Raw genomic sequence first — 17,609 nt, 5'->3', positions numbered from 1 at the left:
CAGCTGGCTGATCAAATGAGGGCCACGTATCAGGGATATCGATCTGCTTCACTTAGACTGCTGATTTAACTGTTAGTCTTATCCCAATACTATATCACCATAACACTACAAACAATGTTTGACCAAAAGTTTGGGGAACCTGAGGTCCAATCAAGTTACTACACAAAACTCACCATCGCACGTCTGCCCGTTAGCAACTTGACACCCAGACACAATCAGCTTAAAACCATACGGACTTTTCAAAGGAAGATAACAAGAATTGGGTGTGGCTCCACCCCACCCCCCCAAAAAAAGTAACAGCCTAGACAGAAAGCCATCCAGAGAACTCTTAACAATTGTGATAAGGATGCTAAAGTGTAGCTCCCCACAAGTGATGACGTGGGGCGGGAGTGAAGGTGGGAAGGTCTCAGTTTTCTTTAAGGGGCTGGCTGCAGGAGTTTGCCCATGCTCCAGGGAGTATATGGGCAACACAAATTAGACTTTTTTCACCCTTCTTTTTTTCTGGAGGGGAGGTTTTATTTTTTATTATTATTATTATTATTTTTATTTTTTTTGGTTTTTCGAGACAGGGTTTCTCTGTGGTTTTGGAGCATGTCCTGGAACTAGCTCTTGTAGACCAGGCTGGACTCTAACTCCCAGAGATCCAAGGGAGACCTGGGAGGACTGGGAAGTGAGTGTGCTTGGGGTTCATGATAGGACACTCCCAAATAATCAATACAAATATTATGGAATAAAAAACTGGATGTGGGAGTTCTCGCCGGAGCTTGGGGAAGGAAGTGTCCGTGTTGGCCTCGGAGGGACGCGCTCGCGCCAGGTAGATGCCGCGCCACCGTCAGCTATGGGCAAGGGAGACCCCAACAAGCCGCAGGGCAAGATGTCCTCGTATGCCTTCTTCGTTGTGCCGCGAGGAGCACAAGAAGAAGCACCCCGACTCGTCGGTCAACTTCGCCGAGTTCGCCAAGAAGTGCTCCGAGAGATGGAAGACCATGTCTGCAAAGGAAAAATCGAAGTTTGAAGATTTGACCAAGAGCGACAAAGCTCGCTATGACAGGGAGATGAAGAATTACGTTCCTCCCAAAGGTGATAAGAAAGGAAAGAAAAAGGATCCTAATGCTCCAAAAAGACCACCGTCTGCCTTCTTCCTGTTTTGCTCTGAACATCGCCCAAAGATCAAAAGTGAACACCCAGGCCTGTCTATTGGAGATACTGCAAAAAAATTGGGTGAGATGTGGTCTGAACAGTCTGCCAAAGATAAACAACCCTATGAGCAGAAGGCAGCTAAACTAAAGGAGAAATATAAAAAGGATATTGCTGCATACCGTGCCAAGGGCAAAAGCGAAGTCGGAAAGAAGGGTCCTGGTAGGCCAACAGGCTCAAAGAAGAAGAATGAACCAGAAGATGAGGAAGAGGAGGAGGAGGAAGAAGATGAAGATGATGAGGAAGAAGATGAGGATGAAGAATAAATGGCTGTTCTAAAATGTGTGGAGTGTATGTGCTCAGGCAACTTATTTTGCTAAGAATGTGAAATTCAAGTGCAGCTCAACATTAGCTTCAGTATAAAAACTGTACAGATTTTTGTATAGCTGATGAGATTCTTTGTAGAGAAAATACTTTTTTATAAAAGGAGTTTGTAGCCTTTAATCCCAGCACTCAGGAGGCAGAGGCAGGCGGATCTCTGTGAGTTCGAGACCAGCCTGGTCTACAAGAGCTAGTTCCAGGACAGGCTCCAAAACCAAAAAAAAAAAAAAAAAAAAAAAAAAAAAAAAAAAAAAAAAAAAGCGTTTGATGTTGAATGTTCCTAAATATTTAATGGTTTCTTTAATTTCTTATGGTAGCACAGCAAACATACATAGGAATTTGTATTACCAGTAAATTTTTTTAGGATGTTGCATTTTCTCTTGTTATTTTTTTTAAAAAAATTTGTAATAAAATAATGTATATTAAAAACAAAAACTGGATGTGGTTGCACACACCTGTAATACTAGCACTTCGGAGACCAAAGAAGGATGGATAATTTGAGACCAGTCTGTGCTACACAATAAGGCCATAACCCTTACTCTCCAAAATAAAGAGAGACAAAACAGCAAGGACAAGGACACTAACAACCTAACCAGCCTGTGTTGGCTAATATTGGTTATCAACTTGACATGCCTGGGCAAAGGGAACCTCTATCAGATTGGCCTGTGGGCATGTCTGTGAGCATTCTCTTGATTGTAAATTGATGTAGAAGGCCCTAGGTACTCTGGTCAGCGCCATCCCTAGGCAAGTAGGCCTGGGCTGTATAGGAAAGGTAGCTGAATGAGAGCCAAGGAGCAAGCCAGTAAGCAGGGCTCCTCCACGGCTTCCACTCAAAAACTCTTGCTCTGAGTTAAACAGAGAAGAAAAGGTTCTTCCCTAAGCTGCTTTTGGTCAGTGTTTTATCATGTTATAGCTGTTCTATTCCAAATGCTTGCCCCCTTCCTAGAAGAAGAGAAAATGTTCTCACATGTTTCCTTTTCTTTTTAACAACAACAACAAAAAAAAACAAAAATAGTTTTTATTCCATTTTCTGTGCACGAATGGTTTGCATGCATGCATGTCTGTGCAGCATGTGCTTACTGAGGTCAGAGGAGAGGGTCAGATCTAGGCAGGTGTGAGTGCTGGGGGTTGAACCCCAGTCCTCTGGAAGAGCAGCCAGTGTTCTTAACCACTGAGCCATCCTATAGCAAATACTGATATGAACACAGTCGGTGGCAATAATAAGGATAAGAGAGGAAAGAGAAGAAAGATACCTGATCCATAGATATACTCTAATCACAACAAGGAGGAAATAGGATTAGAAGCCTTGTTTCTGTAACTAAACTCCCGGTTATATGCACTGCTGTGCAATATTAGTTTAAGATGTGTTACATTTGTTTATGCGGCAGAATATTTAATGACGCAAAGATCTTTTGCATTCTTTTATGTTGCATTTGTTTAACTCAGTGAAGCTGTGTTACTTTGCCTGTCTAAAACACCTGATGCTCTAATACAGCGCTGAACGGCCAGTAGTGAGGCAGGAGAAAGGACAGGAGGGGAAATCTAGGCTCGGGAAAAGAGGAGTGAGGAGCGAGAAAAGGAGGAGAGGAAGATGCCAGGGACCAGCCACCCAGCCATACGCCAGCCACACAGCAAGGAGGAAAGAAAGATAAATAGAATAAAGAGAGGTAAAAAGCCCAGAGGCAAAATGTAAAGAGAAATGGGATAATTTAAGTTAGAAAAGTTACCTAGAAACAAGCCAAGCTAAGACTGGGCATTTAGAAGTAAGAATAAGCCTCCATGTATTCATTTGGGAGCTGGATGGCAGGCCCCCAAAGAGTAAAAACCAACCAACTACAATGTAGTACTCATAACTACCTTCTTTCTTCTACTCGATCTCTAAGCTGCTCATAGTTCTTTACCCAGAGTGATTCGAACCTCCATTTCTGAAGCATGTGAGCATTGGGAGTCCTATCTGGATTAAGCTGTTGTAATTTTCCATTGACCTTAGTCACAAGTTGTGGAAAAACTTATAAATGCTCTAAGCCTTGGGGTTTAAGGGATCCCTGTGTTCCAGAATACTCTTCCTTACCCCCCTTTAGTGGTCACACCAGCCCACACCTAATCTTTGCCTATTGACTCGGGCACAAGGAACCCAAAGTGGGTGGGTGCCATTCTTCATTACTAGGGCAGCAGAATTACTGTTCCGTCTCTAGAATTCATTCTTGTAGAAGTAAGACCTCTAGCTAGCAGGAATAGGAAACATCTTATGACCCAGGCAAGCTGGCATGTGGAATTAGCCATTTATACCCTGCAATTTATATTAGAACTGAGTGGTTTTGTCTGCTCACTTAGCTTTTGATATTTTTGTATGTATATATAATGCATTTTGATTATGCTCTGTCTCCTCTTATCTTCCTCCCATTCCTATTAGTCCCCTCCCCATCTTACCAGTCCCTTTCCCAGATTCACGACTGGGTTTTGTTTAGTAACTCCTTTAGTTTAACCAAGGTCATTCATGTGGCCATTGGATTGAAACTATCTATTGGAGCCTGAAGGGGTCACCAATAGATACAGAACTGAATGCGATGACTACCCCTTTCCCTGAATCTATCAGCAGATAGATCAGCAGAGGGAAGCAAGATTCCCCCAGCCCCTCCTCCATCCATGCCTGCAGTCACCGGCAATTGCTGCGAGTTTGGGGTTGCAATAGCTCAATCCTGCCCAGAAGATGTCATTTTGTAACACTTCTCCTTCATCTCTTCTGACTTTTACATTCTTTCTGCCCCCCTTTCTTCAGTGCAACCTTAGCCTTAGAGGGGACGGTGTAAATGTTTTGATTAGGGTTGAGCATTCAGCCGTCACTCATTCTCAGCACCTTATGTGGCCACGAGTCTCTTCATTCAGCCTCGCTCACTGGGGAAAGGCTTCTGTGATTAAAACTTAGAGTAGCATTTGTCTGTGGGTATAACCATAAATATTTAGAAGACAGTTTGACTCCATGTCAATTTAGCTAAACAACAGTTTTAAGTTCCCTCTTGTGGCCTGTTCTCTCTTCCCTATGTAAGATTTATTTTATGTTTAATTATGTGTGTGCATGCATCCACGGATGTCATTCTTCCTCCTTCTCCCCTCCCTCTTTCCTGACCTATCTGCTCATATGTGTGTCTGTCTGTCTGCCTATCCACCTACCTGTGTGTCTGTGTGCTTGTGTGTGGGCATGTGCACATGAGTTCAGGTGCTCATGGAGTCCAGAGCCACGGGATCCTCCTGGAGCTACATGTAGTTGTGAGCGGCCTAACGAAAGAGCTGGGAACTGAAGTCCTCTACAAGAGAAGCACACACTCTTTTTCTTTTCACTGTTATAATACAGGATATCTCTGTGTAACAACCCTGACTGTCCTGAAACTCTCTTTGTAAACCAGGCTGGTCTCGAACTCACAGAGATCCGCCTGCCTCTGCCTCCCGAGTGCTGGGATTAAAGGCGTGCACTACTACCTCCCGTCAAGTGGTACACACTCTTAACCTCTTAACCATTGAGCCAGGTGTGATTTCTGCCTGTGGATCGGGTTTCAAATCCAGTTCATGACAGTAGCGCCAATTGTGCTTGTCGGGGCATGTTACCTGGCAGGTTGATATTGGTATGTAGGGCTCATTATTGATACCTTGTCTCTCCAGCAAACTGAACAGCGCCTTCTGGCACTATGAAAGCTAGCTGGCAGTGAGGAAGCTTCCAGATTAGTGGAAACAAGTACTTTGTAGATGTTTTGGGACTTTAATGATCTCCACACAAAATACTGGCAACAAACAAACAATAGATGGAAAGATGTTTGCTTGCTGTTGTACTTTCAAGAGGGGATTTCATGTAGATCACGTTGGCCTCAAGCTTTCTGTGTAGCTGAGGCTGACCTTAAACTCCAGACCCTCTTGTCCCCACCTCCCAAGTGCTAGAGTTACACCTGCCGTCTTCACCAAAGATCTAAACACTGTAAGAGAAACAGTTAAGGCGAAAGAACTGAACAGAGAGTTCTCAGAAGAAGCGCAAAAGACACATACATAGTTTTTGGAGTGCTCAGTATCTTTAGGCATCAGGAAAATGCAAATTAAAACTACTTTGAGATCCCGTCTAACCCCTGTCAGAATGGCCATTAAGAAAACAAACGCCAGTGAGGATATAGGGATAGAGGAACCCACAAATAGACTCTTGACTGGCAACCTGGTACAGCTATCATGGAGACGAACATGGAAGTTTCTCGAAAGGCTAAAAATAGATATTCTATATCACCCAGCTATACCACTTCTGGGCATGAACCCAAAGGCCTTTATAGTCTACAGAAATGCTCACGCCCATGTTGACCACTACTCCGTTCATATTAGCAGGACAATGGAATGGTACATATACACAAGAAACTTTTTTTGAGGCAGAGTCTCTCATAACCCAGGTTGGCCTGAAGCTCACCGTGTCAATATGTAACTAAGGATGGCCATGAACTTTTGATTCATCTGCCCCTGTCTCTCAAGCTCTGGAGTTTCAGGCATGTGTCATGTCCTCGGTTTTATGTGGTGGTGAGTCTCAAACCCAGAGCGTCATGCATGATGGGGAAGAACATTACCAACTGAGCCACATTCCCAACCCACAGCAGAATTTTATTGAGCCATAAAGAAAAATAAAATTTGGAGGAAAACAGATGGGAAAGATTATATTAAGTGAGGTAAGTCAGGCTCAGAAAGACAAACACCACATGTTCTTCTTATATGTAGATCCTAGCTTCTGGCTTCTCTGTGTAGAGCATTTATGTAGGAGTGGGTGTGTATAGAGCCCAGAAAACTGTAAAGGAGCCCATGAGAGGAGAAAAATATTCTTTAGGAGGGATCAGCGAAACCCATGTGCAAGTGGAAAGGAGGACACTGGGAGTGGGAAGGTTCAAGCACGGGGAGTGGGTAGAAAGATGGGGAAGGGTAGCCGAAGTTAATGCTATATGAAACAGCCATAAGGACATCTGCTTGATAGAAATAATCAAGAAACAAAAAAATGTTTTTTAAAAAGAGTTTGGACAGAAGTACCGTATCCTGTATGGGTGGACAGGACTACTCCCAAGAGCTATATAGGTTATTTAACAAAAACCCCAGTGTCGAAGGTGGGCTACTTCTTATGAGTTGTTATGGAGGCTTCTGAGGCCCCCAAAACAACGTAATTGCCCTTGTTGTTGGTTGCCCACCAGAACTCGATGGTAAGACCCTATTACTGGACACAATACATGTTTTAGCCACAGGACGTAGCTGGAAGCGTCTTCCCTGCTGGTTAACTCTCACTGCCAGAAGACGTTATGCAGAGTGAGAATTCTCACCAACAGTCTTACTCGCCTTTGAGCCCTGTGTGCAACGATACTAACCAAGTAGGTGAAGTGAGGCCACTGGTGCAGAAGTGGCAAATGTGTGGCGAGCTTTCTTACTGGGCTCGATATCGGCTCCACAAGAGAGAATTCACGTCTAATACTGTAAATCCAGTCAAAGCCCAGGGCGTGGAGGGTGGGTGACAGGCCCTAGTGGGGAAGCTATTGCTATTACTTTGCTAAAGGGACATCATGTCCCTATCAGTCAGCTTCTAAATAACGATGTTTATGCCTATAGTAGTGATGCTGTCGGCTTTATCAGAGAGGCTTCCTTTTGCAGTGGTCAGTAGCGGCTGCAGAGACTCATAACTAGTCAAAGTGCTGAGGATAAAAGGGATATCATACTCTCTAAGGCTCAGGGAACAGTGAAGAAGGAACAGTGTTCTGGCTAAGTTTATGTCAGCTTGACCTAACCTAGAGCTATTTGGGAAAAGGGACTCTCAATTGAGAAAAGGCCTCCATAAAACTGACATGTAACTAAGCCTGTAGTGGAGCGTTTATCTAATTATTCTTAATCAGTAAGAAATTGGGAGTCAGATATCGGGGTGAGAACCTGAACAATCAGGAAAGTAATAGAAAAGTGATCAGTGGCCTCCTCCCTCTCTCCTGCCTCAGTCCCAAAGGGCTGAGAATCTTTCCAAGCCGTTTACTGCTTCCTGTGTCTCTCTCTATGTCCTCAGTCCTCCAAAACCTCTCTGGCTAGTTTTGGTCAGCTAGTAGCCAGCGCTGCCTTCTAATTCAAAGCAAACTTTATTGTCAGAGTGTGATCAAAATATCCCACAACACTGTAGGGCATTTTTTTCTTTTTAAAAGATTTTTGTTTGTTTTTTTTGTTTTGTTTTTCCAAAACAGGGTTTCTCTGTGTAGCCTTGGCTATCCTGGAACTTGCTCTGTAGACCAGGCTGGCCTTGAACTCACAGACATTTGCCTGCCTCTGCTTTCCAAGTGCTTCTGTTAAAGGCAGGCACCACTACTACCTGGCTAAAAGTTCAGTCTCTTTAGAATATTCAAAATCTCCCTAAAATTCCAAAGTATCTTTCAAAGTCTTAAGTCTCTCAGCTGTGGGCTCCTGTGAAACCAGAAGTTAAATATTTCTTATTCCTAGAGAGAAAACCAGGACACAGTCACAATTAACTCAAAGCAAAAGCAAATTTCAACAATGAAAATAACCCAGGGTCCAATGTCTGGGATTCGCTCACAATCTTCTGGTTTCCTCCACAGTTCTTGGGTCACTTCTCTGACTCCGTCCTCTGCAGCACACACAGCCTGTCTCCTAGGTTCAGACCCCTTCCATGGTAGGGCGGCTGCTGTCCTTGGTAGTGGTTCCGTGTTACCTGCGGCTCAAAAATTCCGGGGCCTCCAGCTGAAACGGGGCTTCACTTTTACTAACAGCCTTTCCCGGGCTCTCTTAAGGGACGCTGTCCCTGATAGATGGTGCGTCACTCCAAGGACTTGTACTACAACTAAGGCTGCACCTTCATCAGTGGTATCTCCTGGCTTCTCTTCAGGGACTCCAGCCCCGACACGGAAGTACCAAGTCTCAGCTGCCCTCCGTGACCCCTTCATGCCTTCAAAACCAGTACCACCAGGGGAACTCTCACATATGACCAAGTCTGACTGTCTCCCTCCTAGGTTATTCAGAGTTGATACCTGCTGGGAGAGGGAAAATCCATTTCCTTCAATGAGGTGACACTGGGTATATTAAACACACCCCAGGGCAGGACTCATGTTCAGTTGTCATCCAACACAAACTGGACTCCATGTTTTTAAGGGGGTGAAAAGGTGGCTGAAGAGATGGCTCAGCATTTAAGAGCACTGGCTTGCTCTTATGGAGGACTGTGTTTGATTCCTAGCACCCACATAGTGACTCACAACCATCTGCAACTCCAATGCCAGGAGATCCAGCTCCCTCTTCTAACATCTTTAGGTACCAGATCTACACATGTGGCAATACATGTAGGCAAAACATTTATATGCATAGAATAGAATAATTTTTTCTTCTATTATTTTATTGAAACTATTTCCTGTGCCTTTGATCTGGGCTTCTTTCCTTTTTTTGAAGCCCTTGTTTCATAGGCTTTGTCTTTTCATAGTGCATTAAAAAGGCTGAGTGCTCTGTTCACTGGTTTTTATGGTTTTATTATTGGGGTGGGGGTGGGGCCGGAGAGATAGCTCAGTGGTTAACAGCACTTAGTGATTTTTCAGAAGGCCCAAGCTCACCTACGTCAGGTAACTCACAGCTACCTCTGACTCCAGCTCCAAGACCTCTGGTGTTCTCCTCTGGCTTCCACAGGCACCTGCACACACATGGCATTCACAAAGACTCAAAGAGAGGGGGAGACATAAAGAAAAGTAAGCCTTCACAGAATTACTTCTTTTAAAAAGCTCCTTCTTGCCGGGCGATGGTGGCGCACGCCTTTAATCCCAGCACTCGGGAGGCAGAGGCAGGTGGATCTCTGTGAGTTCGAGACCAGCCTGGTCTACAGAGCTAGTTCCAGGACAGGCTCCAAAGCCACAGAGAGACCCTGTCTCGAAAAACCAAAAAAAAAAAAAAAAAAAAAAAAGCTCCTTCTTTGACTGAGTGACCCAGTTCCTCTACTTTGTCCCCTTCTACTTTCTATGAGTGCGACTTGCCACCAAACTTTCTGTAGACCCACCGCATCTTTCTGTGGAAAGTTTTATTTCTGCTTGTGTTTTCTTCAGTAGTCCTCTTTATTGAGTGCTATTAGACACATATCCTCTAAAAGCTCAGAGACTAGCCAGGTGCAGCAGTACAAATTTGTAATCCCAACACTCAGGACACTGGGGAAGGAGTATGGCAAGTTCAAGGCCAGCCAGGACTAGTGATCAAGACCTTGATCTCAAAATATGTTCAAAAATGGGCTGGAGAGGTGGCTCAGCTGTTAAAGGCTAGGTTCACAACCAAAAAAATGTTCAAAACAAGAGCCACAGGACATGGGCTACAAAGGGCTGTTTCAGTCTCTGAAGGTGCTTGCATCAAGCCTAATCCGCAGAGTGGAAAGAGAGAACCAGTTCTTGCTGGTTCTCTGACCTATACATGTGCACTGGGGCACATGCAAACATAATAAATATTTTTAAAATTATGTGCATATGTGTGTCTGTGTGGGGTAAGTCCAGGGCCTGCAGAGACCAGAAGAGGGCAACAGAGCTCTTGGAGCTGGAGTCAAAATTGATTGTGAGCCACTCAATATGATCTCTAGTAATGGAACTCAGATCCTCTAGAAGAATAACATGCCCTCTTGACTGCTGAGCCATCTCTCCAGTCCCTACATCAATCAATCAACAATAAATGAACAAACAGATAAATAATAAAACAAGCAAACATTTTTTTTTTGAGAAAGAGTTTCACTATATTGTCCTGGTTGGCCTAGAACTCACTATGTAGACCAGGCTGGCCTTGAACTCACAGAGATCCACCTCCCTCTGCCTCCCAAGTGCTGGGATTAAATCCATGCACCACCACATCCAACTCAATAAATATAATGCCTGAATCCTCAGATACTGAGCCACACAGTTTGGAACACCAACCTCTCAAACCAATAAAGTTTTGAGGCTAAAATAATATTATAATGCTAAGTATGGCACTCTATGGAGCAAAGATCCAAGAAACTAAGATACCACACATACCACAGTATAAAGACTCTCAAACATATTAAAGTACAGCCACTTTTATAAATGACCTAAAACAGCTCAGAGGCATTGTACCCTCATGCATAGAAACCACAAACATCTATCTCTGTTATGGTTCGAATATGTCCCCCAAAAGATCATGGTTAGAGACTTAATCCCCAATTCATATGTGCATGTGTTTTGAGTCTTTTTTTTTTTTTTTTTGGTTTTTCGAGACAGGGTTTCTCTGTGGTTTTGGAGCCTGTCCTGGAACTAGGTCTTGTAGACCAGGCTGTGGTTTAGGTTTTTCGAGAAAGGGTTTCTCTGTAGCTTTGGAGCCTGTCCTGGAACCAGTTCTTGTAGACCAGGCTAGCCTCGAACTCACAGAGATCTGCCTTTCTTGCCATGCGAAATCCCTAGCCATGTCGTGATAGAGCAGGGAGGCTCTCACAAGATATTAAACAGCTGGTGGTTTCATGCTCTTGGACTTCCTACTTTCTAAAATCATGAGCCAAATAAGCTATTCTTTGTAAATTCCCCAGTCCCTGATAGCTTGTTACAATATTAGAAAGTGGAACAAAATGCTGTCTTGTTTGTCTTTGAGATTTCACAAAAAGATAGTTAAAAATTAATTTGGGGGTGGGGAGCTGAAGAGATGGTTCAGCAGTTAAAAGCAATTTCTGTTCACCTAGAGCAGTGGTTTTCAACCTTTCTAACGCTGTGATCCTTTAACACAGTTCCTCATGTTGTGGTGACCCCCCCAACCATAAAATTATCTTTGTTGCTACTCCATAACTATAATTTGGTTATTGTTAGGAATCATAATGTACACACCTGTGTTCTCTGATGGTCTTAGGTGACCCTGTGAAAGGGTCATTTGACCCCAGAGGTCACAACCCACAGGTTGTTGAGAACCACCGTTGTAAGGGATCTGAGTTAGTTCCCGGCATCTACATCGGCAAGTTTACAACTGCCTATGACCCCAACTTCATGGTTGGTCTTTTTTTTTTTAAAAAAAAAAATTTTATTTATTTATTATGTATACAATATTCTGTCTGTGTGTCTGCCTGCAGGCCAGAAGAGGGCACCAGACCTCATTACAGATGGTTGTGAGCCACCATGTGGTTGCTGGGAATTGAACTCAGGACCTTTGGAAGAGCAGGCAGTGCTCTTAACCTCTGAGCCATCTCTCCAGCCCCTTCATGGTTGGTCTTAATGTCAACTTGTCACAAATTAGAATCAATTTGATGGGGTGGGGGTCAGTTAGGAAATTGTCTTCATTGATGTGGGAAGACCCACTCTAAATGCGGGTACAACTTCTGGTATCAGCCCAGTTTTTTTTTAAAGGGAGCATGACAAGAAGCAAGGTTATTTGCCTTTTTCTTACTGGGTCTTCCCTCTTGCTACCACATTGATTTACCCTGTTGCTGTTACTACTGCTTCCTTTGCTGACGTCAGAAACAATATTGCCAGACTTCCATCATTGGCCAGCAACTCTCTAGGAACCTTCCAGGTTTTTGGTACTAGACTGGGACTGCTAAGACCCCCAGCAAGTGGCCTAAACAATACTCAGGTGTGATTCAGCTGTTCAATTAGAAGTAAGCTAATATAATTATATGTACTATATTTATACAAATCTCTCCATGCTGTCACATCTGTCCCCTCTAGAAAACCCTGCTGAATTCAGATGCCCTCTTCCGGCTTCCTCAGGCACCCACACACATTGGGCATATACTATAAAATAAAAATAAAAGTAATATTTGATTTATGAAAGTCATTGGCCTCACATTTTTTGGTCATAGTCATAAAGTTGGCACAAAAACTTGGTCAATACACTTTAGAACAGCAATGTGATCTCAAAGAGATCTTAAAAACATGAATATCTACAATTAAGGAATATGGTACTCAAACATATGAAATACCTAAAATAAAAATGAAAACTTAAAAATGCAAAGGAACCACAGAGTTCAGGAAGACCATAGCACAGCTGCAAACAAACCAGCGAGGAGACTTCTCTCTCTTTTTTTTTTTTTTTTTCGAGACAGGGTTTCTCTGTGGCATTGGAGCCTGTCCTGGAACTAGCTCTTGTAGACCAGGCTGGTCTCGAACTCACAGAGATCCGCCTGCCTCTGCCTCCCGAGTGCTGGGATTAAAGGTGTGCGCCACCACCGCCCGGCCGAGACTTCTCTCTTGAAGTATGTGATGCCCTACATTCGGAAAGGAGAGCACCCAAAATGTCCAGAGTCATACCCCAGGATATAGATCTAGAATCCATCCTAGAAACCTCATACCCTGAAACTCAGAGAACTCCAATGTTCCAAGGAATTTATAGCCTAAGACAGCAAAAGCAAACATCTCAGCGAGCTCACATCCTCTGACACAGGCTTCCAAACACTTTAGGACCTCATCTCGTCTCATGGGCCAGCAACCCCCAAATAACTCAGCTTCCTCCTTGAAAACATAAATACAAAATGTTCAAGACCCTGTGACATGGATGCTGTTTTCCACCTCCAGCCAGGGAGCAGGCTTTCTCCAGACTTTCCCAAGCCTGTGGATGCCTAGTGGTACTCTTGGAATATAATCCTGGGAAGCAGTAGGATGTCCCTGTAGCGATGTGATGGTTATGTTCCCATGTGCTTAGATGTTTGAACACTTGGTCCCCAGTCGATGACAGTGTTTGGAGAGGTTTAGGAGGTGAGGCCTTGTTGGAGGAAGTCATCACCAGAGGCAGACTTTGCAAGTCAAAGCCTCCAGCTCTCCGGGTGTTGCAGGAGCTCCTTCTGCTCCTTCAACCAATAGCTGCTGAGATACCAGCCCATTGGGGTGTGGTCTCTCTCCCTTTAAAAAAGCAGCCACTTCCCTCTCCTCTCTCTCTGGCTTCCGGCTCCACTTCCAGCGACTAGGCTCATTTCCTGACTGTGCAGAGGGCTGTTGTCTGGGACGGTGATCTGTAAGTTTTCCCCTTTAAATAAATAACCATTCTATTAATCATAATTCCAAACTGGTGTGGGATTGTTTGTGACTTACGCCTTCACTCCAGTTTGTTTTCTTTGCTTCATTCTTGCAGTTGGAAGTTGAGCCTTTAGCTTCCTTTTCTTATCACCATGACTACCACCTGCTGCCACGCCCCCCACCATCATGGATTCTTATCCCTCTGGAACCATAAGCCCAAGTAAACCCTTCCTTCTACAAATTGCCTTAGATATGGTGCTTTGCATTTTTTATATTAATTTATTTATGTGTATGAGTGTTTTGCCTGTGTGCGTGTATATACATGGCACATGTGCTTCATGCCTACAGAGGTCAGAGAGGTCATCAGATCCCCGAAACCGGAGTTACAGACAGCTGTAAACCACTATATGCAGGCACTGGGAACTAAACTCGGGTCCTCTACATGTACTTTTCACCTCTAGACCCTTAACCAAGGTAATTTATCACAACAGACAAGTACAGCAGCCCCTTTAACAGCAGCCCCTGTAGGCCCTCCACTTTCTCCCTAGCCTGTACTCAGCCTCCAGTCCCCAGTGGCTTTAGCCTCATTTAAGCAAACGTTCTGGTCCCGTGTGTCTCCAGAGTCTCCCAATTTCAGGAATATGCTCTGTCCTGTGATGTTTGTTCTCACATGAGTTTATTCATAAATTTGTTTGCTTGATGTTTTTATTCTTCCTTGTGGTGAAGATGAAAGTTTGTTTTCTTACAAGACCACGAGGAAACCAGAAGCTTTTTCATGTCTTCCGAATCCCTACGACTGTCCTTGGCATCTGTTTCTCCAAACCACTCTCTGTTGGGTTTATTGGTTCTTACATTCCTTGTAGTTAAGTCTGCATTTCTAAATGGCTTTTTGTTTGGTTTCTAGTGTGTTCATGAGATCAACTACCTAGTTTCTGAATGTTTCTCATTCTGACTTACATTGTCCTCTGCCATCTGGTAGCATTTTCTAATCTCTCTGAGCTCATTTAGAAATACTATAAGGTTTTTTTTGTTGTTGTTTTGGTTTGGTTTTCTTTGTTTTTTTGAGACAGGGTTTCTTCTTTGTGTAACAGTCCTGGCTGTCCTCGAACTCGCTTTATAAATCAGGCTGGCCTCAAGTTTTCAGACTCACTGAGATATGCCTCCCAAGTGCTAGGATTAGAGGCTGCCACCGCTGCCACCATCACCTGGCAAGTTTTCATGTGTTTTGTAGATAGCCTTTTCTTATCTGTAATGTGGGAAATGTAGCACAGTGTACTGTCTTTCCTGCCAAAACTTAAGTGAAAAAGTTCCACCTGTAAAGAAATTTGTAAAGACACTATCCAGCAAAAATCCCACTCCGAGCCATCGTTTTTCTAAGGCAAAAGTTTGTATTCAAAGTTTCAGGCTGCTATCATAAAGTTGTTTTTGCCCTCAGCTGTACAATTGTGAGTTACTCAGCTACCTAAGAATGTGAAGCCAAACTGGGTGGCGGTGGTGCATGCCTTTAATCCCACACTCGGGAGGCAGAGGCAGGCAGATCTCTGTGAGTTGGAGGCCAGCCTCATCTATAAGACCTCATTCATGACAGCTAGGACTGTTACATAGAGAAACCCTGTCTCGAAAAACCAAAAAACAAAAAAGCAAACAACAACAACAAAAAAATTTTTGCAGCAACATTTGCACACGTGAATGTATCATATTTTGATCATAGTCGCCTTCCTTCTATCCCATCTTGCCCTACTATCTCTTTCCCTTTTCCAAGTCCCTTTCTACTTATGACATAAATTAGTAACTAATTAGTAATTCTACTCCTGGAAATGTGCAAAATGTTACATATACAAGATTAATTATTCATCTGGATAACTAGAAGTTGGAAATAACCCAACCTTAAAAAATTAGTGTACATGCACATAAAGAAACACTAAAGAGCTGCAAAAAAAGGACCAGAGCGATGGTTCAGCAGCTAAGAGCACTTGCTGCTCTTGCATAGGATCCGAGTTTAGTTTCTGGTATCTACAAGTGTCTCACAACCATCCGTAACTTCAGTTCCAGGGGATCTGACATTCTCTTTTGGCCTTCTCAGGACATGCATGTAGTGCAGACACATGTGCAGGCAAAACACCTGCACACATAAAAGAAAAGAAAATATTGAGAGAACCTGGGTGAGTGTCTCCATAACTGTTGGGGCATTTAGTATTCAGAAGGCCCTGGGTTTAACTCCCACCTCAGAAAGGAAGGAAAAAAAGAGTAAGTTCCTATAAACTGGTTTGTAAAAATTTCTGGGATGCATTGTTCATAAAAGGTACAGAACTGTTGTTTTTTTCTTACTCTTTTCTCTTTACTCTTTGGGGGCCCACCATCCAGTTCCCAAATAAATTATCAGACTCTTATTCTTCCTTACGAAGGGCTGACCTTAGCTTGGCTTGTTTCTAGCCAGCTTTTCTTAAATTATCCTGTCTACCTTTTGACTTTGGGCTTTTATCTTTCTCTCTTCTATATACCTTCCTTTAATTCTTACTCTGTGACTTGCCGTGTGGCTGGGTAGCTGCCCCTGATGCCCTCCTCTCCTCCTTTTGCTCCTCAATCTTCTCTTCCCAGATTTCTCCTCCTATTTCGTCTCTCTTCCTACCAGCCCTGCCTCTCCTTTCTCCTCCTTAGCTATTGGCCGTTCAGCTCTTTATTAGACCAATCAGGTGTTTTATGATGGAGGAAGGTCATTGGTTAAAAAATAAAGAAACTGCTTGGCCCTCATAGGTTAGAACATAGGTGGGTGGAATAAACAGAATGCGGGGAGGAAGAGGAAGTGAGCTCAGACGCCATTTCCTCTCCTCTCTGAGGCAGACGCGATGCCGCTCCTCTCCAGAGCAGACGCAATGAAGCAAGCCACCAGGTCAGACATGCTGAATCTTTCCCGGTAAGACTGGTGCTACACAGATTATTAGAGATGGGTTGATCGGGATATAAGAATTAGCCAGTAAGGGCTAGAGCTAATGGGACAAGCAGTGTTTAAAAGAATACAGTTTGTGTGTTGTTATTTTGGGGCATAAGCTAGCTAGGCAACCAGGAGCTGGGATGGCAGGAACACAGCCCGCAGCTCCTACTACAAAACTTTGCCCTTTTTCTGTTTAAACAAAAAAAAGGAAGTCTTTAACTTTAACATAGCAAAATTACATATAACAAAACAGTTATCAAGTAAAAATTACAATATTTACATCTATTTTATATTTATCATAACTAAGGAAAACTATAACTATAACTAACTATTCTTCAACTCCATCAAAGACTCCAGAAGGATACAATATTACCTAAGCACACAAGAAATAAGCAACTTTCAAACTCTAGAAATGACAGAGACATCTCGCTGCCTTGACAGTCACCCAAAGTTTCTCTGTACCGTTGGGGCATCCATCTTCGGCCTACAGGCCCATAGTTTCCAGCAGACATTTCCATGAAGCAGAAAATTTCAAAGGCAGTTCAGTCACTATCTGCTGTGTCCTGCAGAATGTCTCGCAGACTCTTTCATGAATCAGGAACCCCGAAAGATCATCTCACCTTTAGGCAAGTTCAGCAGTCCTCTCTCTGAAGGGTTCTTTGTGTCCAGTTTATGCAACAGTCCAGGCAAGAGCAGTTTCTTTCCATAAAGATCCTCTTCGATGCCCATCTTCTTCTTGAAGTAGATTGGTGCTGCCAGGAGCAGAGTGTCTCATTGTCATGAAAAGTCCTAAGTTATTAAAACATTAAATAGCATATTCCATAGTCTTTGAAAGATATGAAGAATGTCTATCTAAAATATATCTATGTACATCTAGAAAATCTAACATGACTACAAACTTGACTATTATAGATAACTATTCATTAACAACTTATATACATAACATTTTTACATGAGCTACACAATACCTTAATATCAGAAATACATATACATATAACAAAATTGACCTTAAATTTAAATCACTAAAGCAAAATCCATATCAATGCAAATTATTCATATCTATATCATATCCCCCTTTAAATGTAAAAGAACATTTATAAACAATATTTGGGAATATGGACGTAGTTATTTCTCTAAAACTGCTTCCTGCTGAATGGGGGCGCTGTTAATCAGATATTTCAGGGTATAACCTGTGTGCTAGGTTC

At 43.1% G+C, this 17,609-nt stretch overlaps 1 pseudogene; it reads left to right on the top strand.

The window, feature by feature from the left end:
• The first annotated feature begins 838 nt into the window (after nt 1-838).
• Nucleotides 839-1,481, top strand: LOC130868066 (high mobility group protein B2-like; annotated as a pseudogene).
• Nucleotides 1,482-17,609: the final 16,128 nt, after the last annotated feature.

The sequence above is a fragment of the Chionomys nivalis genome, chromosome X (genome assembly GCF_950005125.1).
Source record: "Chionomys nivalis chromosome X, mChiNiv1.1, whole genome shotgun sequence".
Lineage (NCBI taxonomy): Eukaryota > Metazoa > Chordata > Mammalia > Rodentia > Cricetidae > Chionomys > Chionomys nivalis.
Note: the sequence above shows the minus strand (reverse complement) of the source record. Positions and strands in the feature narration are given on the sequence as shown.